The sequence below is a fragment of the Lissotriton helveticus genome, chromosome 3_2 (assembly GCF_964261635.1).
Source record: "Lissotriton helveticus chromosome 3_2, aLisHel1.1, whole genome shotgun sequence".
Taxonomy (NCBI): Eukaryota; Metazoa; Chordata; class Amphibia; order Caudata; family Salamandridae; genus Lissotriton; species Lissotriton helveticus.
Window position 1 is genome coordinate 500,729,600 of NC_136062.1, and position 14,728 is coordinate 500,744,327.

At 52.2% G+C, this 14,728-nt stretch overlaps 2 protein-coding genes across 7 annotated transcripts in view; one reads left to right on the top strand and one right to left on the bottom strand.

Annotated features, from left to right (window-relative positions):
- Window positions 1–7,706, bottom strand: part of LOC144826114 (uncharacterized) — a 103,159-nt gene extending 95,453 nt beyond the window's left edge. For 5 of the 6 annotated variants that reach the window (XM_078684515.1, XM_078684514.1, XM_078684511.1 and 2 more), the window contains exon 1: window positions 7,569–7,682. The gene's annotated coding sequence lies outside the window, so the exon portion shown is untranslated. Of the gene's footprint in view, window positions 1–7,568 lie in introns of all 6 variants that reach the window. The other variant, XM_078684510.1, reaches the window with a different exon arrangement.
- A 106-nt stretch (window positions 7,707–7,812) lies between these two features.
- Window positions 7,813–14,728, top strand: part of LOC144826115 (uncharacterized) — a 173,487-nt gene continuing 166,571 nt past the window's right edge. The window contains exon 1 of the mRNA XM_078684516.1: window positions 7,813–8,209. The gene's annotated coding sequence lies outside the window, so the exon portion shown is untranslated. The remainder of the gene's footprint in view (window positions 8,210–14,728) is intronic.

The window sequence follows — 14,728 nt, forward strand, 5'->3', positions numbered from 1 at the left end:
AAGCACACATCCCTCAATAAGAGCCCTGCTGCTGCTTTCACAGCGCCTAGAAGCACACACCCCTCAATAAGAGCCCTGCTGCTCTCACAGCTCCTAGAAGCACACATCCCTCAATAAGAGCCCTGCTGCTGCTCTCACAGCTCCTAGAAGCACACACCCCTCAATAAGAGCCCTGCTGCTCTCACAGTCCTAGAAGCACACACCCCTCAATGAGAGCCTTGCTGCTCTCACAGCTCCTAGAAGCACACACCCCTCGATAAGAGCCCTGCTGCTCTCACAGCTCCTAGAAGCACACACCCCTCAATAAGAGCCCTGCTGCTGCTCTCACAGCTCCTAGAAGCACACACCCCTCAATAAGAGCCCTGCTGATGCTCTCACAGCTCCTAGAAGCACACACCCCTCAATAAGAGCCCTGCTGATGCTCTCACAGCTCCCAGAAGCACACACCCCTCAATAAGAGACCTGCTGATGCTCTCAGAGCTCCTAGAAGCACACACCCCTCAATGATAGCCCTGCTGCTCTCACAGCTCCTAGAAGCACACATCCCTCAATAAGAGCCCTGCTGCTGCTCTCACAGTCCTAGAAGCACACACCCCTCAATAAGAGCCCTGCTGCTCTCACAGTCCTAGAAGCACACACCCCTCAATAAGAGCCCTGCTGCTGCTCTCACAGTCCTAGAAGCACACATCCCTCAATAAGAGCCCTGCTGCTGCTTTCACAGCGCCTAGAAGCACACGCCCCTCAATAAGAGCCCTGCTGCTCTCACAGTCCTAGAAGCACACACCCCTCAATAAGAGCCCTGCTGCTGCTCTCACAGTCCTAGAAGCACACATCCCTCAATAAGAGCCCTGCTGCTGCTCTCACAGTCCTAGAAGCACACACCCCTCAATAAGAGCCCTGCTGCTGCTCTCACAGCTCATAGAAGCACACACCCCTGAATAAGAGCCCTGCTGCTCTCACAGCTCCTAGAAGCACACACCCCTCAATAAGAGCCCTGCTGCTGCTCTCACAGTCCTAGAAGCACACACCCCTCAATAAGAGCCCTGCTGCTGCTCTCACAGCTCCTAGAAGCACACACCCCTCAATAAGAGCCCTGCTGCTCTCACAGTCCTAGAAGCACACACCCCTCTATAAGAGCCCTGCTGCTCTCACAGCTCCTAGAAGCACACATCCCTCAATAAGAGCCCTGCTGCTGCTCTCACAGTCCTAGAAGCACACATCCCTCAATAAGAGCCCTGCTGCTGCTTTCACAGCGCCTAGAAGCACACGCCCCTCAATAAGAGCCCTGCTGCTGCTCTCACAGTCCTTGAAGCACACACCCCTCAATAAGAGCCCTGCTGCTCTCACAGCTCCTAGAAGCACACACCCCTCAATAAGAGCCCTGCTGCTCTCACAGCGCCTAGAAGCACACACCCCTCAATAAGAGCCCTGCTGCTCTCACTACTCCTAGAAGCACACACCCCTCAATGAGAGCCTTGCTGCTCTCACAGCTCCTAGAAGCACATACCCCTCAATGAGAGCCTTGCTGCTCTCACAGCTCCTAGAAGCACATACCCCTCAATAAAGCTGCTGCTTTCACAGTCCTGGAAGCACACACCCCTCAATGAGAGCCTTGCTGCTCTCACAGCTCCTAGAAGCACACACCCCTCAATAAGAGCCCTGCTGCTGCTCTCACAGCTCCTAGAAGCACCCCCCCCTCAATAGGAGCCCTGCTGCTGCTCTCACAGCTCCTAGAAGCACACACCCCTCAATAAGAGCCCTGCTGCTCTCACAGTCCTAGAAGCACACACCCCTCAATGAGAGCCTTGCTGCTCTCACAGCTCCTAGAAGCACACACCTCTCAATAAGAGCCCTGCTGCTCTCACAGCTCCTAGAAGCACACACCCCTCAATAAGAGCCCTGCTGCTGCTCTCACAGCTCCTAGAAGCACACACCCCTCAATAAAAGCCCTGCTGCTCTCACCCTCCCCCTGCTACTCTCACCCCTCTCCCCCCTACCCCCTACCTGCTCTCCCCCCTCTGCTCTCACCCCCCTACTGCAAGTGGTTGATGATACGCTGAGGATTCTCGACTCAGGGGGGTCCTGTCTGCTAATTCTCCTTGACCTTTCTGCAGCCTTCGACACTGTCAATCACAATACCCTCCTCAATATTCTTCAACAGAGAATGGGCATGGAGGGCACTGTGCTTAAATGGTTTGCATCCTTCCTCTCTGACAGATCTCAAATGATCAAAATAGCGAACAGTCTTTCATCTCCTGTGGCTGTAGGTCAAGGTGTTCCCCAAGGCTCTATACTTGCACCCACATTGTTCAATCTCTACTTAGAACCACTGGGAAACCTCCTAAGCAAATCCGGGATTCACTATCATCTCTATGCAGACAACACTCAACTCTACCTCAAGGTTGCCTCCACTCATGATCTCTCCATCCTAAGATCTACTCTTGACTCCATTCAAAACTGGATGTCAACTCATCAATTGATTCTGAATCCCTCCAAAACTGAATTCCTCCTCTTCTCCTCCTCACTCTCTCCTCCCCCGGTTCAATCATGGATGGATCAGATGAATCTACTAAACAATAAACCCATCATTGTCGACAGCGCAAAATCCCTTGGTGTCATTCTTGACAAAAAACTCAATCTAACTCCCCACATCAATTCTATTGCAAAATCTGCTCGTTACCAACTGTGCCTTCTTTGGGGAATCGGTCGCTTCTTCCCGGAGCAGGACCTTATAACCCTGGTGCAATCGCTGGTCCTCTCCAGACTAGACTACAGCAATTCTCTTCTTACTGGCCTCCCCAAATCTCACCTGTCCCCACTTAAGTCTGTCTTCCATTCAGCAGCTCGTTTCATTTATGGGGCCAAAAGAAGCGATCACATCACACCGATGTTATCCACCCTCCGCTGGCTTCCCTTCGAGGCTAGAGCTATTTACAAGACCGCTTTTATCACCCACAAAGCCTTGCACTCCTCCTCTCCCCGCTACCTGGCGAATAAACTGAAACTCTCTGGAGGCTCTATACCATCACGTAATGCGGAGAATCTACTGCTTGAACCTCCCACTTTCAAGAAGGAAAGAACAATGGCCCAATCCTTTTCAGGCAGCGCAGTGAGAATCTGAAACTCCTTTCCGCCTCAGCTCCGGACCACCGCCTCCTCCCAGGCCTTCAAAAGGGACCTCAAAGTTCTCCTCCTCCAGAGACACCTCCAAAAGTAATTCACGTCCTCTTGTTATTTGGAGGAAGACTTCCCACTACTGATAATTTCTACTTTCCATGACCATGGAAGTGCCTTCCCAGTGTATTCCTGTGGTTGGAGTGTCTGCCTTTTTGCAGTATTTTCCATGTACTTGTGTTTGGTGCCCTTGTGTAACATGCACACACCACTTTGCCCTTGTAACACACGGTTTGCTACCTCTCACATGTTTTTACCTTTGATACTTGCACAAGTGCCACCTTTGCCTACGTAACGCTTGTTCTTGTGCCTGAGTGTCTAGCACCTATTGCAGTATTATACCTCAAATTATACTCTGTTTTCTCTTGTAACTGCACACTTGTCACTTTTTCCTCTTGTGCACTTTTTACTACCTCATGTATTTTTGGTTGCTCATAATTTTTACTACCTCATGTATTTTGTTTGCTCACAATTGTCACTATTACCTTTACTACCTCGTGTATTTTTGGTTGCTCATAATTTTTACTACCTCATGTATTTTGTTTGCTCACAATTGTCACTTTTACCTTATGTAACGTAACGTATGCTTTTGTAATCTGTTCTTTTGTAATGTTTCTCATTATGTTTCATTTCTGTTCCTATTGTGAAGCGCTCTGACGCCTTCGGGTAAAGTCCGCGCTATATAAAACTGCATAAATAAATAAATAAATAAAAAAAACTCCCTGCTCTCCCCCCTCCCTGCTCTCACCCCCTGCTGCTCTCACCCCTCCCCCCTCCATGCTCCCCACCTGCTCTCACCCCCCTCCCCCCTGCTGCTCTCCCCCCCTCCCCCCTGCTGCTCTCCCCCCCTCCCCCCTGCTGCTCTCACCTCCCCTCCCCCCTGCTGCTCTCACCCCTCCCCCTGCTGCTCTCACCCCTCCCCCCTGCTCTCACCCCCCTCCCCCTCCCTGCTCTCACCCCCCTCCCTGCTGCTCTCACCCCTCCCCCTCAATGCTCCACCCCCTCTCTCCCCTCCCTCTCACCTCTGCCCCCCCTGATCTTACCTCTGTCCCCCCCCTGCTCTCACCTCTGCCCCCTCCTCTCTCCCCCCCTGCTGCTCTCACCCCTCCCCCTGCTGCTCTCACCTCTGCCCCCCCTGCTCTCACCTCTGCCCCCCCTGCTCTCACCTCTGCCCCCCCCTGCTGCTCTCACCCCTACCCCCTGCTGCTCTCACTCCTCCCCCCTCCTCTCTCCCCCCCTGCTGCTCTCACCCCTCCCCCCTGCTGCTCTCACCTCTGCCCCCCCTGCTCTCACCTCTGCCCCCCCTGCTCTCACCTCTGCCCCCTCCCCCCTTGCTGCTCTCACCCCTACCCCCTGCTGATCTCACTCCTCCCCCCCTCAATGTCCCCCCTCCTCTCTCCCCCCCTGCTGCTCTCACCCCTCCCCCCTGCTGCTCTCACCTCTGCCCCCCCTGCTCTCACCTCTGCCCCCCCTGCTCTCACCTCTGCCCCCTCCCCCCTTGCTGCTCTCACCCCTACCCCCTGCTGCTCTCACTCCTCCCCCCCTCAATGCTCCCCCCTCCTCTCTCCCCCCCTGCTGCTCTCACCTCTGCCCCCCCCTGCTCTCACCTCTGCCCCCCCTGCTCTCACCTCTGCCCCCTCCCCCCTGCTGCTCTCACTCCTCCCCCCTCAATGCTCCCCCCCTCCTCTCTCCCCCCTGCTGCTCTCACCTCTCCCCCCTGCTGCTCTCACCTCTCCCCCCTGCTGCTCTCACCTCTGCCCCCCCTCCTCTCACCTCTGCCCCCTCCCCCTTGCTGCTCTCACCCCTGCTGCTCTCACTCCCCCCCTCAATGCGCCCCCCTCCTCTCTCCCCCCTGCTGCTCTAACCCCTCCCCCTGCTGCTCTCACCTCTGCCCCCCCTGCTCTCACCTCTATCCCCCCTGCTCTCACCTCTGCCCCCTCCCCCCCTGCTGCTCTCACCCCTGCCCCCTGCTGCTCTCACTCCTCCCCCCTCCTCTCTCCCCCCTGCTGCTCTCACTCCTCCCCCCTGCTGCTCTCACCTCTGCCCCCCCTGCTCTCACCTCTGCCCCCCCCCCTGCTCTCACCTCTGCCCCCCCCCTGCTCTCACCTCTGCCCCCTCCCTCCTGCTGCTCTCACCCCTGCTGCTCTCACTCCTCCCCCCCTCAATGCTCCCCCCTCCTCTCTTCCCCCCTGCTGCTCTCCCCCCTCCCCCCCTGCTGCTCTCCCCCCTCCCCCCTGCTGCTCTCACCTCTGCCCCCCCTGCTCTCACCTCTGCCCCCCCTGCTCTCACCTCTGCCCCCCCTGCTCTCACCTCTGCCCCCTCCCCCCTGCTGCGCTCACCCCTGCTGTTCTCACTCCTCCCCCTCAATGCTCCTCCCCTCCTCTCCCCCTGCTTCTCTCACCCCTCCCCCCTGCTGCTCTCACCCCTCCCCCCCTGCTCTCACCTCTGCCCCCTCCCCCCCTGCTGCTCTCACCCCTCCCCCCCTGCTGCTCTCACCCCTCCCCCTGCTGCTCTCACCCCTCCCCCCCTGCTCTCACCTCTGCCCCCTCCCCCCCTGCTGCTCTCACCCCTCCCCCCCTGCTGCTCTCACCCCTCCCCCCTGCTGCTCTCACCCCTCCCCCCCTGCTCTCACCTCTGCCCCCTCCCCCCCTGCTGCTCTCCCCCCTCCCCCCTGCTGCTCTCACCTCTGCCCCCCTGCTCTCACCTCTGCCCCCCCTGCTCTCACCTCTGCCCCCCCCTGCTCTCACCTCTGCCCCCTCCCCCCTGCTGCGCTCACCCCTGCTGTTCTCACTCCTCCCCCTCAATGCTCCTCCCCTCCTCTCCCCCTGCTTCTCTCACCCCTCCCCCCTGCTGCTCTCACCCCTCCCCCCCTGCTCTCACCTCTGCCCCCTCCCCCCCTGCTGCTCTCACCCCTCCCCCCCTGCTGCTCTCACCCCTCCCCCCTGCTGCTCTCACCCCTCCCCCCCTGCTGTTCTCACTCCTCCCCCTCAATGCTCCTCCCCTCCTCTCCCCCTGCTTCTCTCACCCCTCCCCCCTGCTGCTCTCACCCCTCCCCCCTGCTCTCACCTCTGCCCCCTCCCCCCCTGCTGCTCTCACCCCTCCCCCCTGCTGCTCTCACCCCTCCCCCCCCTGCTTCTCTCACCCCTCCCCCCTGCTGCTCTCACCCCTCCCCCCCTGCTCTCACCTCTGCCCCCTCCCCCCCTGCTGCTCTCACCCCTCCCCCCCTGCTGCTCTCACCCCTCCCCCCTGCTGCTCTCACCCCTCCCCCCCTGCTCTCACCTCTGCCCCCTCCCCCCTGCTGCTCTCACCCCTCCCCCCCTGCTGCTCTCACCCCTCCCCCCTGCTGCTCTCACCCCTCCCCCCCTGCTCTCACCTCTGCCCCCTCCCCCCCTGCTGCTCTCCCCCTTCCCCCCTGCTGCTCTCACCTCTGCCCCCCCTGCTCTCACCTCTGCCCCCCCTGCTCTCACCTCTGCCCCCCCCTGCTCTCACCTCTGCCCCCTCCCCCCTGCTGCGCTCACCCCTGCTGTTCTCACTCCTCCCCCTCAATGCTCCTCCCCTCCTCTCCCCCTGCTTCTCTCACCCCTCCCCCCTGCTGCTCTCACCCCTCCCCCCCTGCTCTCACCTCTGCCCCCTCCCCCCCTGCTGCTCTCACCCCTCCCCCCTGCTGCTCTCACCCCTCCCCCCCTGCTGCTCTCACCCCTCCCCCCCTGCTGCTCTCACCCCTCCCCCCCTGCTGCTCTCACCCCTCCCCCCCTGCTGCTCTCACCCCTCCCCCCTGCTGCTCTCACCCCTCCCCCCCTGCTGCTCTCACCCCTCCCCCCCTGCTGCTCTCACCCCTCCCCCCTGCTGCTCTCACCCCTCCCCCCCTGCTCTCACCTCTGCCCCCTCCCCCCCTGCTGCTCTCACCCCTCCCCCCCTGCTTCTCTCACCCCTCCCCCCTGCTGCTCTCACCCCTCCCCCCCTGCTCTCACCTCTGCCCCCTCCCCCCCTGCTGCTCTCACCCCTCCCCCCTGCTGCTCTCACCCCTCCCCCCCTGCTCTCACCTCTGCCCCCTCCCCCCCTGCTGCTCTCACCCCTCCCCCCTGCTGCTCTCACCTCTGCCCCCCCTGCTCTCACCTCTGCCCCCTCCCCCCCTGCTGCTCTCACCCCTCCCCCCCTGCTCTCACCTCTGCCCCCTCCCCCCCTGCTGCTCTCACCCCTCCCCCCTGCTGCTCTCACCCCTCCCCCCCTGCTCTCACCTCTGCCCCCTCCCCCCCTGCTGCTCTCACCCCTCCCCCCCTGCTGCTCTCACCCCTCCCCCCTGCTGCTCTCACCCCTCCCCCCCTGCTGCTCTCACCTCTGCCCCCTCCCCCCCTGCTGCTCTCACCTCTTCCCCCTCCCCCTGCTGCTCTCACCTCTGCCTGGACTCAGGGTCTCTCCAGTGCCCCCTGCAGTGCTCACAGCTGGGATGCAGTATCCGGGCGCTGCGCATGCGCCTGCCCTGATCCAAAGTGTACCCAGATGCGCATGCGCATTTTCTCGCAGCCGTGATCTGCCACATCTAGTCCATGCGTGCGGCGCATGCGTACTCGGGTCCTACGGCTTCTTGAGGGGGCTACTTCTCTGTGGCGCATGCGCAGACGCGCCTTGCAGCACCTTGAGAGACACCGCTCTCTGGCGCATGCGCATCGAGGAGCAGCTCCACTGCTGGGCTCGACATTCAGCATCATCATGCAAACATGCTTAGGCACGGAGGCGACTCAGGCGCACAGCATTTCAGAACCGGACATGAATGAATGAAGGGCCCACAGTATCCGAGGTGCGGCGTGCAGTGCGGGAGAGCTGCGCGCGGCGCGGGGACACGTTTCCGCTTCCGGGTCAGTGACGTCAGAGTCAGCAGTAACAGAGAATGCAGACAAGGCCACGCCCAGCACTTCCGGTGACGGCGGCCTGGAGGAGGGGCCCTGTCTGAGCGAGCAGCCATCTTCAGACCCCCACAGCTCCCCTCAGACCCCAGACCTGCCCCCAGCCCCAGGAGGAGGAGGTGCCTGCTCAGGTAGGAGAGTGTCAGCCTCTTCGGTTGTGTGTGTAGAGAGCTCACATACAGGTCTGGAGGAATCAATATCTGAATTTTATTTTATCCTAGGGAACATTTAATTATCCTATCTTTGGATTTCAATCCCATCCAAATGTATTATGTATTATGAATTATACTGTATGTGTATGAATCCTGTATGTATTATGTATCCTATATGTATATGTATCCTATATGTATTATGTATTATGCTGTATGTATATGTATCCTGTATGTATCATGTATGTATGTATGTATCCTATATGTATTATGTATTATACTGTATGTATATGTATCCTGTATGTATTATGTATGTATGTATCCTATATGTATATGTATCCTGTATGTATGTATCCTATATGTATTATGTATTATGCTGTATGTATATGTATCCTGTATGTATCCTGTATGTATTATGTATGTATGTATCCTATATGTATTATGTATTATACTGTATGTATATGTATCCTGTATGTATCCTGTATGTATTATGTATGTATCCTGTATGTATCCTATATGTATTATGTATGTATGTATCCTATATGTATTATGTATTATGCTGTATGTATATATATCCTGTATGTATCATGTATGTATGTATGTATCCTATATGTATTATGTATTATGCTGTATGTATATGTATCCTGTATGTATCCTGTATGTATTATGTATGTATGTATCCTATATGTATTATGTATTATACTGTATGTATATGTATCCTGTATGTATCCTGTATGTATTATGTATGTATCCTGTATGTATCCTATATGTATTATGTATGTATGTATCCTATATGTATTATGTATTATGCTATATGTATCCTGTATGTATCATGTATGTATGTATGTATCCTATATGTATTATGTATTATACTGTATGTATATGTATCCTGTATGTATTATGTATGTATGTATCCTATATGTATATGTATCCTGTATGTATTATGTATGTATGTATCCTATATGTATTATGCTGTATGTATATGTATCCTGTATGTATCCTGTATGTATTATGTATGTATGTATCCTATATGTATTATGTATTATACTGTATGTATATGTATCCTGTATGTATCCTGTATGTATTATGTATGTATCCTGTATGTATTATGTATGTATGTATCCTATATGTATATGTATCCTGTATGTATTATGTATGTATGTATCCTATATGTATTATGTATTATGCTGTATGTATATGTATCCTGTATGTATTATGTATGTATGTATCCTATATGTATTATGTATTATACTGTATGTATATGTATCCTGTATGTATCCTGTATGTATTATGTATGTATCCTGTATGTATCCTATATGTATTATGTATGTATGTATCCTATATGTATTATGTATTATGCTGTATGTATATGTATCCTGTATGTATCATGTATGTATGTATGTATCCTATATGTATTATGTATTATGCTGTATGTATATGTATCCTGTATGTATCCTGTATGTATTATGTATGTATGTATCCTATATGTATTATGTATTATGCTGTATGTATATGTATCCTGTATGTATCATGTATGTATGTATCCTATATGTATTATGTATTATACTGTATGTATATGTATCCTGTATGTATTATGTATGTATGTATCCTATATGTATCCTGTATGTATTATGTATGTATGTATCCTATATGTATTATGTATTATGCTGTATGTATATGTATCCTGTATGTATCCTGTATGTATTATGTATGTATGTATCCTATATGTATTATGTATTATACTGTATGTATATGTATCCTGTATGTATCCTGTATGTATTATGTATGTATCCTGTATGTAGTATGCATGTATCCTATATGTATTATGTATTATACTGTGTGTATATGAATCCTGTATGCTGTATGTCTATGTATCTGTATGTATTATGTATGTATCCTGTATGCATGTATCCTATATGTATTATACTGTATGTATATGTATCCTGTATGTATATGTATCTGTATGTATATGTATTATACATTCATTGTATCCTATACACATGTATTATACATTCCTTCTTCAGTCTCTCCCTGCTGTACAAATGTATTGTAGACAATTGTATACAATTATATACAATTGTATCCTATACAAATGTATTATACATGTACAAATGTATTATGTATTAACCCTCCTATACAAATATAATATACATTCCTGTATGTATTATGAATTATACTGTGTATGTATGTATCCTTTATGTATATGTATTATACATTCATTGTATCCTATACACATGTATTATACATTCCTCCTTTGGTCTCTCCCTCCTATACAAATGTATTATAGACAATTGTATACAATTATATACAATTATATCCTATACAAATGTATTATACGTGTACATGTACAAATGTATTATCTCTCCTATACAAATGTATTATCCAAATTATTACAAAGCACACATATGCTATGGGAGCGATCTTTGTAAACAAAAATCATATATAACATCCCTCCGTCGGTCTCTTTCCCTCCTTTCTCTCTCTCTCTTTCCCTCCTTCGGTCTCTCAATCTCTACCTCCCTCCTTCAGTCTCTCCCTCCCTCCTTCAGTCTCTCCCTCCCTCCTTTTGTCTCTCTCTCTCTCCCTCCTTTTGTCTCTCTCTCCCTCCTTTTGTCTCTCTCTCCCTCCTTCGCTCTCTCTCTTTCCCTCCTTCAGTCTCTCTCTCACTTTCCCTTCTTCAGCCTCTCTCACTCCCTCCTTTCTCTCTCACTTTCCCTCAGGCCTCTCTCACTCCCTCCTTTCTCTCTCACTTTCCCTCAGGCCTCTCTCACTCCCTCCTTTCTCTCTCACTTTCCCTCCTTCGGTCTCTCTCTCTCTTTTTCTCCTTCGGTCTCTCTCTCTCTTTCCCTCCTTCGGTCTCTCTCTCTCTTTCCCTCCTTCGGTCTCTCTCTCTTTCCCTCCTTCAGTCCCTCTTTCACTTTCCCTCCTTCAGCCTCTCTCACTCCCTCCTTTCTATCTCACTCCCTCCTTTCTCTCCCACTTTCCCTCCTTCAGTGTCTCTCTCTCTTCATCCTTCGGTCTCTCTCTCTCTCTTCCTCCTTTCTTTCTCTCTCCCTCCTTCGGTCTCTCTCTTTCCCTCCTTCGGTCTCTCTCACTCCCTCCCTCCTTTCTCTCTCACTCCCTCCTTTCTATCTCACTCCCTCCTTTCTATCTCACTCCCTCCTTTCTCTCCCACTTTCCCTCCTTCAGTGTCTCTCTTCATCCTTCGGTCTCTCTCTCTCTTTCCCTCCTTCGGGGTCTCTCTCTTTCTCTCCTTCGGTCTCTCTCTCTCTCCCTCCTTCGGCCTCTCTCTCTCCCTCCTTCAGTCTCTCTCACCCCCTCCTTTCTCTCTCTCTTCCTCCTTTATATACAATTATATCCTATACAAATGTATTATACGTGTACATGTACAAATGTATTATCTCTCCTATACAAATGTATTATCCAAATTATTACAAAGCACACATATGCTATGGGAGCGATCTTTGTAAACAAAAATCATATATAACATCCCTCCGTCGGTCTCTTTCCCTCCTATCTCTCTCTCTCTTTCCCTCCTTCGGTCTCTCAATCTCTACCTCCCTCCTTCAGTCTCTCCCTCCCTCCTTCAGTCTCTCCCTCCCTCCTTTTGTCTCTCTCTCTCTCCCTCCTTTTGTCTCTCTCTCCCTCCTTTGGTCTCTCTCTCCCTCCTTCGCTCTCTCTCTTTCCCTCCTTCAGTCTCTCTCTCACTTTCCCTTCTTCAGCCTCTCTCACTCCCTCCTTTCTCTCTCACTTTCCCTCAGGCCTCTCTCACTCCCTCCTTTCTCTCTCACTTTCCCTCAGGCCTCTCTCACTCCCTCCTTTCTCTCTCACTTTCCCTCCTTCGGTCTCTCTCTCTCTTTTTCTCCTTCGGTCTCTCTCTCTCTTTACCTCCTTCGGTCTCTCTCTCTCTTTCCCTCCTTCGGTCTCTCTCTCTTTCCCTCCTTCAGTCCCTCTTTCACTTTCCCTCCTTCAGCCTCTCTCACTCCCTCCTTTCTATCTCACTCCCTCCTTTCTCTCCCACTTTCCCTCCTTCAGTGTCTCTCTCTCTTCATCCTTCGGTCTCTCTCTCTCTCTTCCTCCTTTCTTTCTATCTCCCTCCTTCGGTCTCTCTCTTTCCCTCCTTCGGTCTCTCTCACTCCCTCCTTTCTCTCTCACTCCCTCCTTTCTCTCTCACTCCCTCCTTTCTATCTCACTCCCTCCTTTCTATCTCACTCCCTCCTTTCTCTCCCACTTTCCCTCCTTCAGTGTCTCTCTTCATCCTTCAGTCTCTCTCTCTCTCTCCCTCCTTCGGTCTCTCTCTTTCCCTCCTTCGGTCTCTCTCTCTTTCTCTCCTTCGGTCTCTCTCTCTTTCCCTCCTTCGGCCTCTCTCTCTCCCTCCTTCAGTCTCTCTCACCCCCTCCTTTCTCTCTCTCTTCCTCCTTTCTCTCTCTCTTCCTCCTTTGGTCTCTCTCTTTCCCTCCTTCGGTCTCTCTCTCACTCCCTCCTTTCTCTCTCACTCCCTCCTTTCTTTCTCTCTCCCTCCTTCGGTCTCTCTCTTTCCCTCCTTCGGTCTCTCTCTTTCCCTCCTTCGGTCTCTCTCTCTCCCTCCTTCGGTCTCTCTCTCTCCCTCCTTCGGTCTCTCTCTTTCTTTCCTTCGGTGTCTCTCTCTTTCCCTCCTTCGGTCTCTCTCTCTCTCCCTCCTTCGGTCTCTCTCTCTTTCTCTCCTTCGGTCTCTCTCTCTTTCTCTCCTTCGGTCTCTCTCTCTTTCTCTCCTTCGGTCTCTCTCTCTTTCCCTCCTTCGGTCTCTCTCTCTTTCCCTCCTTCGGTCTCTCTCTTTCCCTCCTTCGGTCTCTCTCTCTTTCCCTCCTTCGGTCTCTCTCTCTTTCTCTCCTTCGGTCTCTCTCTCTTTCTCTCCTTCGGTCTCTCTCTCTTTCTCTCCTTCGGTCTCTCTCTCTTTCTCTCCTTCGGTCTCTCTCTCTTTCCCTCCTTCGGTCTCTCTCTCTTTCCCTCCTTCGGTCTCTCTCTTTCCCTCCTTCGGTCTCTCTCTTTCCCTCCTTCGGTCTCTCTCTTTCCCTCCTTCGGTCTCTCTCTCTCCCTCCTTCGGTCTCTCTCTTTCCCTCCTTCGGTCTCTCTCTCTCCCTCCTTCGGTCTCTCTCTTTCTCTCCTTCGGTCTCTCGCTCTCCCTCCTTCGGTCTCTCTCTGTCTCTCCTTCGGTCTCTCTCTCTCCCTCCTTTCTCTCTCTCTCCCTCCTTCAGTCTCTCTCACCCCCTCCTTTCTCTCTCACTCCCTCCTTCCTCTCTCTCTCCCTCCTTTCTTTCTCTTTCCCTCCTTCGGTCTCTCTCTTTCCCTCCTTCGGTCACTCTCTTCCTCCTTCGGTCTCTCTCTTTCCCTCCTTCGATGTTAGACCTGGCACCATTGGCGTGGGTCTCCCTTCCATTTTTGCTGTTGCCTCATGTGTTTTTGCTGGTGTTAGATGCTTTGGGCACTGTGCCACTGCTATCCAGTGCCACAGTGCAAGTGCTCCCTACTGTAAATTAATGAATTAATTAGTGATTCCATGATTGACTATTTGGTTTACTTATCAGACCCTAGTATAGTCCACTGAGTGTGCCCAGGGCATGTAAATCCAAATGCTGCTAGTGGGCTTGCAGCACTGGTTGTGCCACCCACAGAAGCGGCCTGGTAAAATGTGTCTAGGGTCTGCCATTGCAGAGCCTGCGTGCAGTCTGGCACAGTCATGCTGACTGGGCAAGTCCACCCTACTTGCCAGTCCCTAAACCTTCCCTTTTATTTATGGTCCTAGAAGAAAGAATGAGCCTGCTGCTCCCTCCTGACACTGACCACCTCTCATCCAACGATATCACCTCTCTCTACAACACTAATTTGACGCTTACCCGTGACCAAATTGCTCCCATTAAACTAAAGAAAGCTAGGAATATTCCCTCTAGATCATGGTTCACCTCCGACATCAACGATGAAAGAAGACTCCTAAGAGCTGCTGAAAGAACATGGAGGAGTGATCCCTCAACCCTCGACCGTGAGCAACTCCGAGCAGCCCGCAGGATGTACAAAAATCATATCAAGAATAATAAGTCAGCTTTCTTCTGTTCTGCACTAGATAACGCAAAAAACCGGCCCAAAGAGCTTTTCAACATCATCAAGAATCAGACCTCCAAACCTACTCCCCCTTTAACTCAAGCATCCAAAGCTCGATGCGACAGCTTCGCAACCTTCTTTAACGACAAAATCGTCAAGATAGACCTAGCATTGGGCCCAACCCCCACCTCTCTCATTGACATCAATACGCCCAAAAACATTGTCAACGCTTCCACAAAATCTCCACAACAGTGGTCATCATTCACTCCCATCCAGGAAGCAGAGATAGTCAATCTTATCTCCAAAGCAAAGCCCTCAGCACACTCCCTGGACCAGCTACCGCCTCTTTTGACCAAAGACCTAAAACTAGTCCTAGCTCCAATATGGTGCAAAATTATCAATAGCTCTTTGAGCTCCGGATCCGTT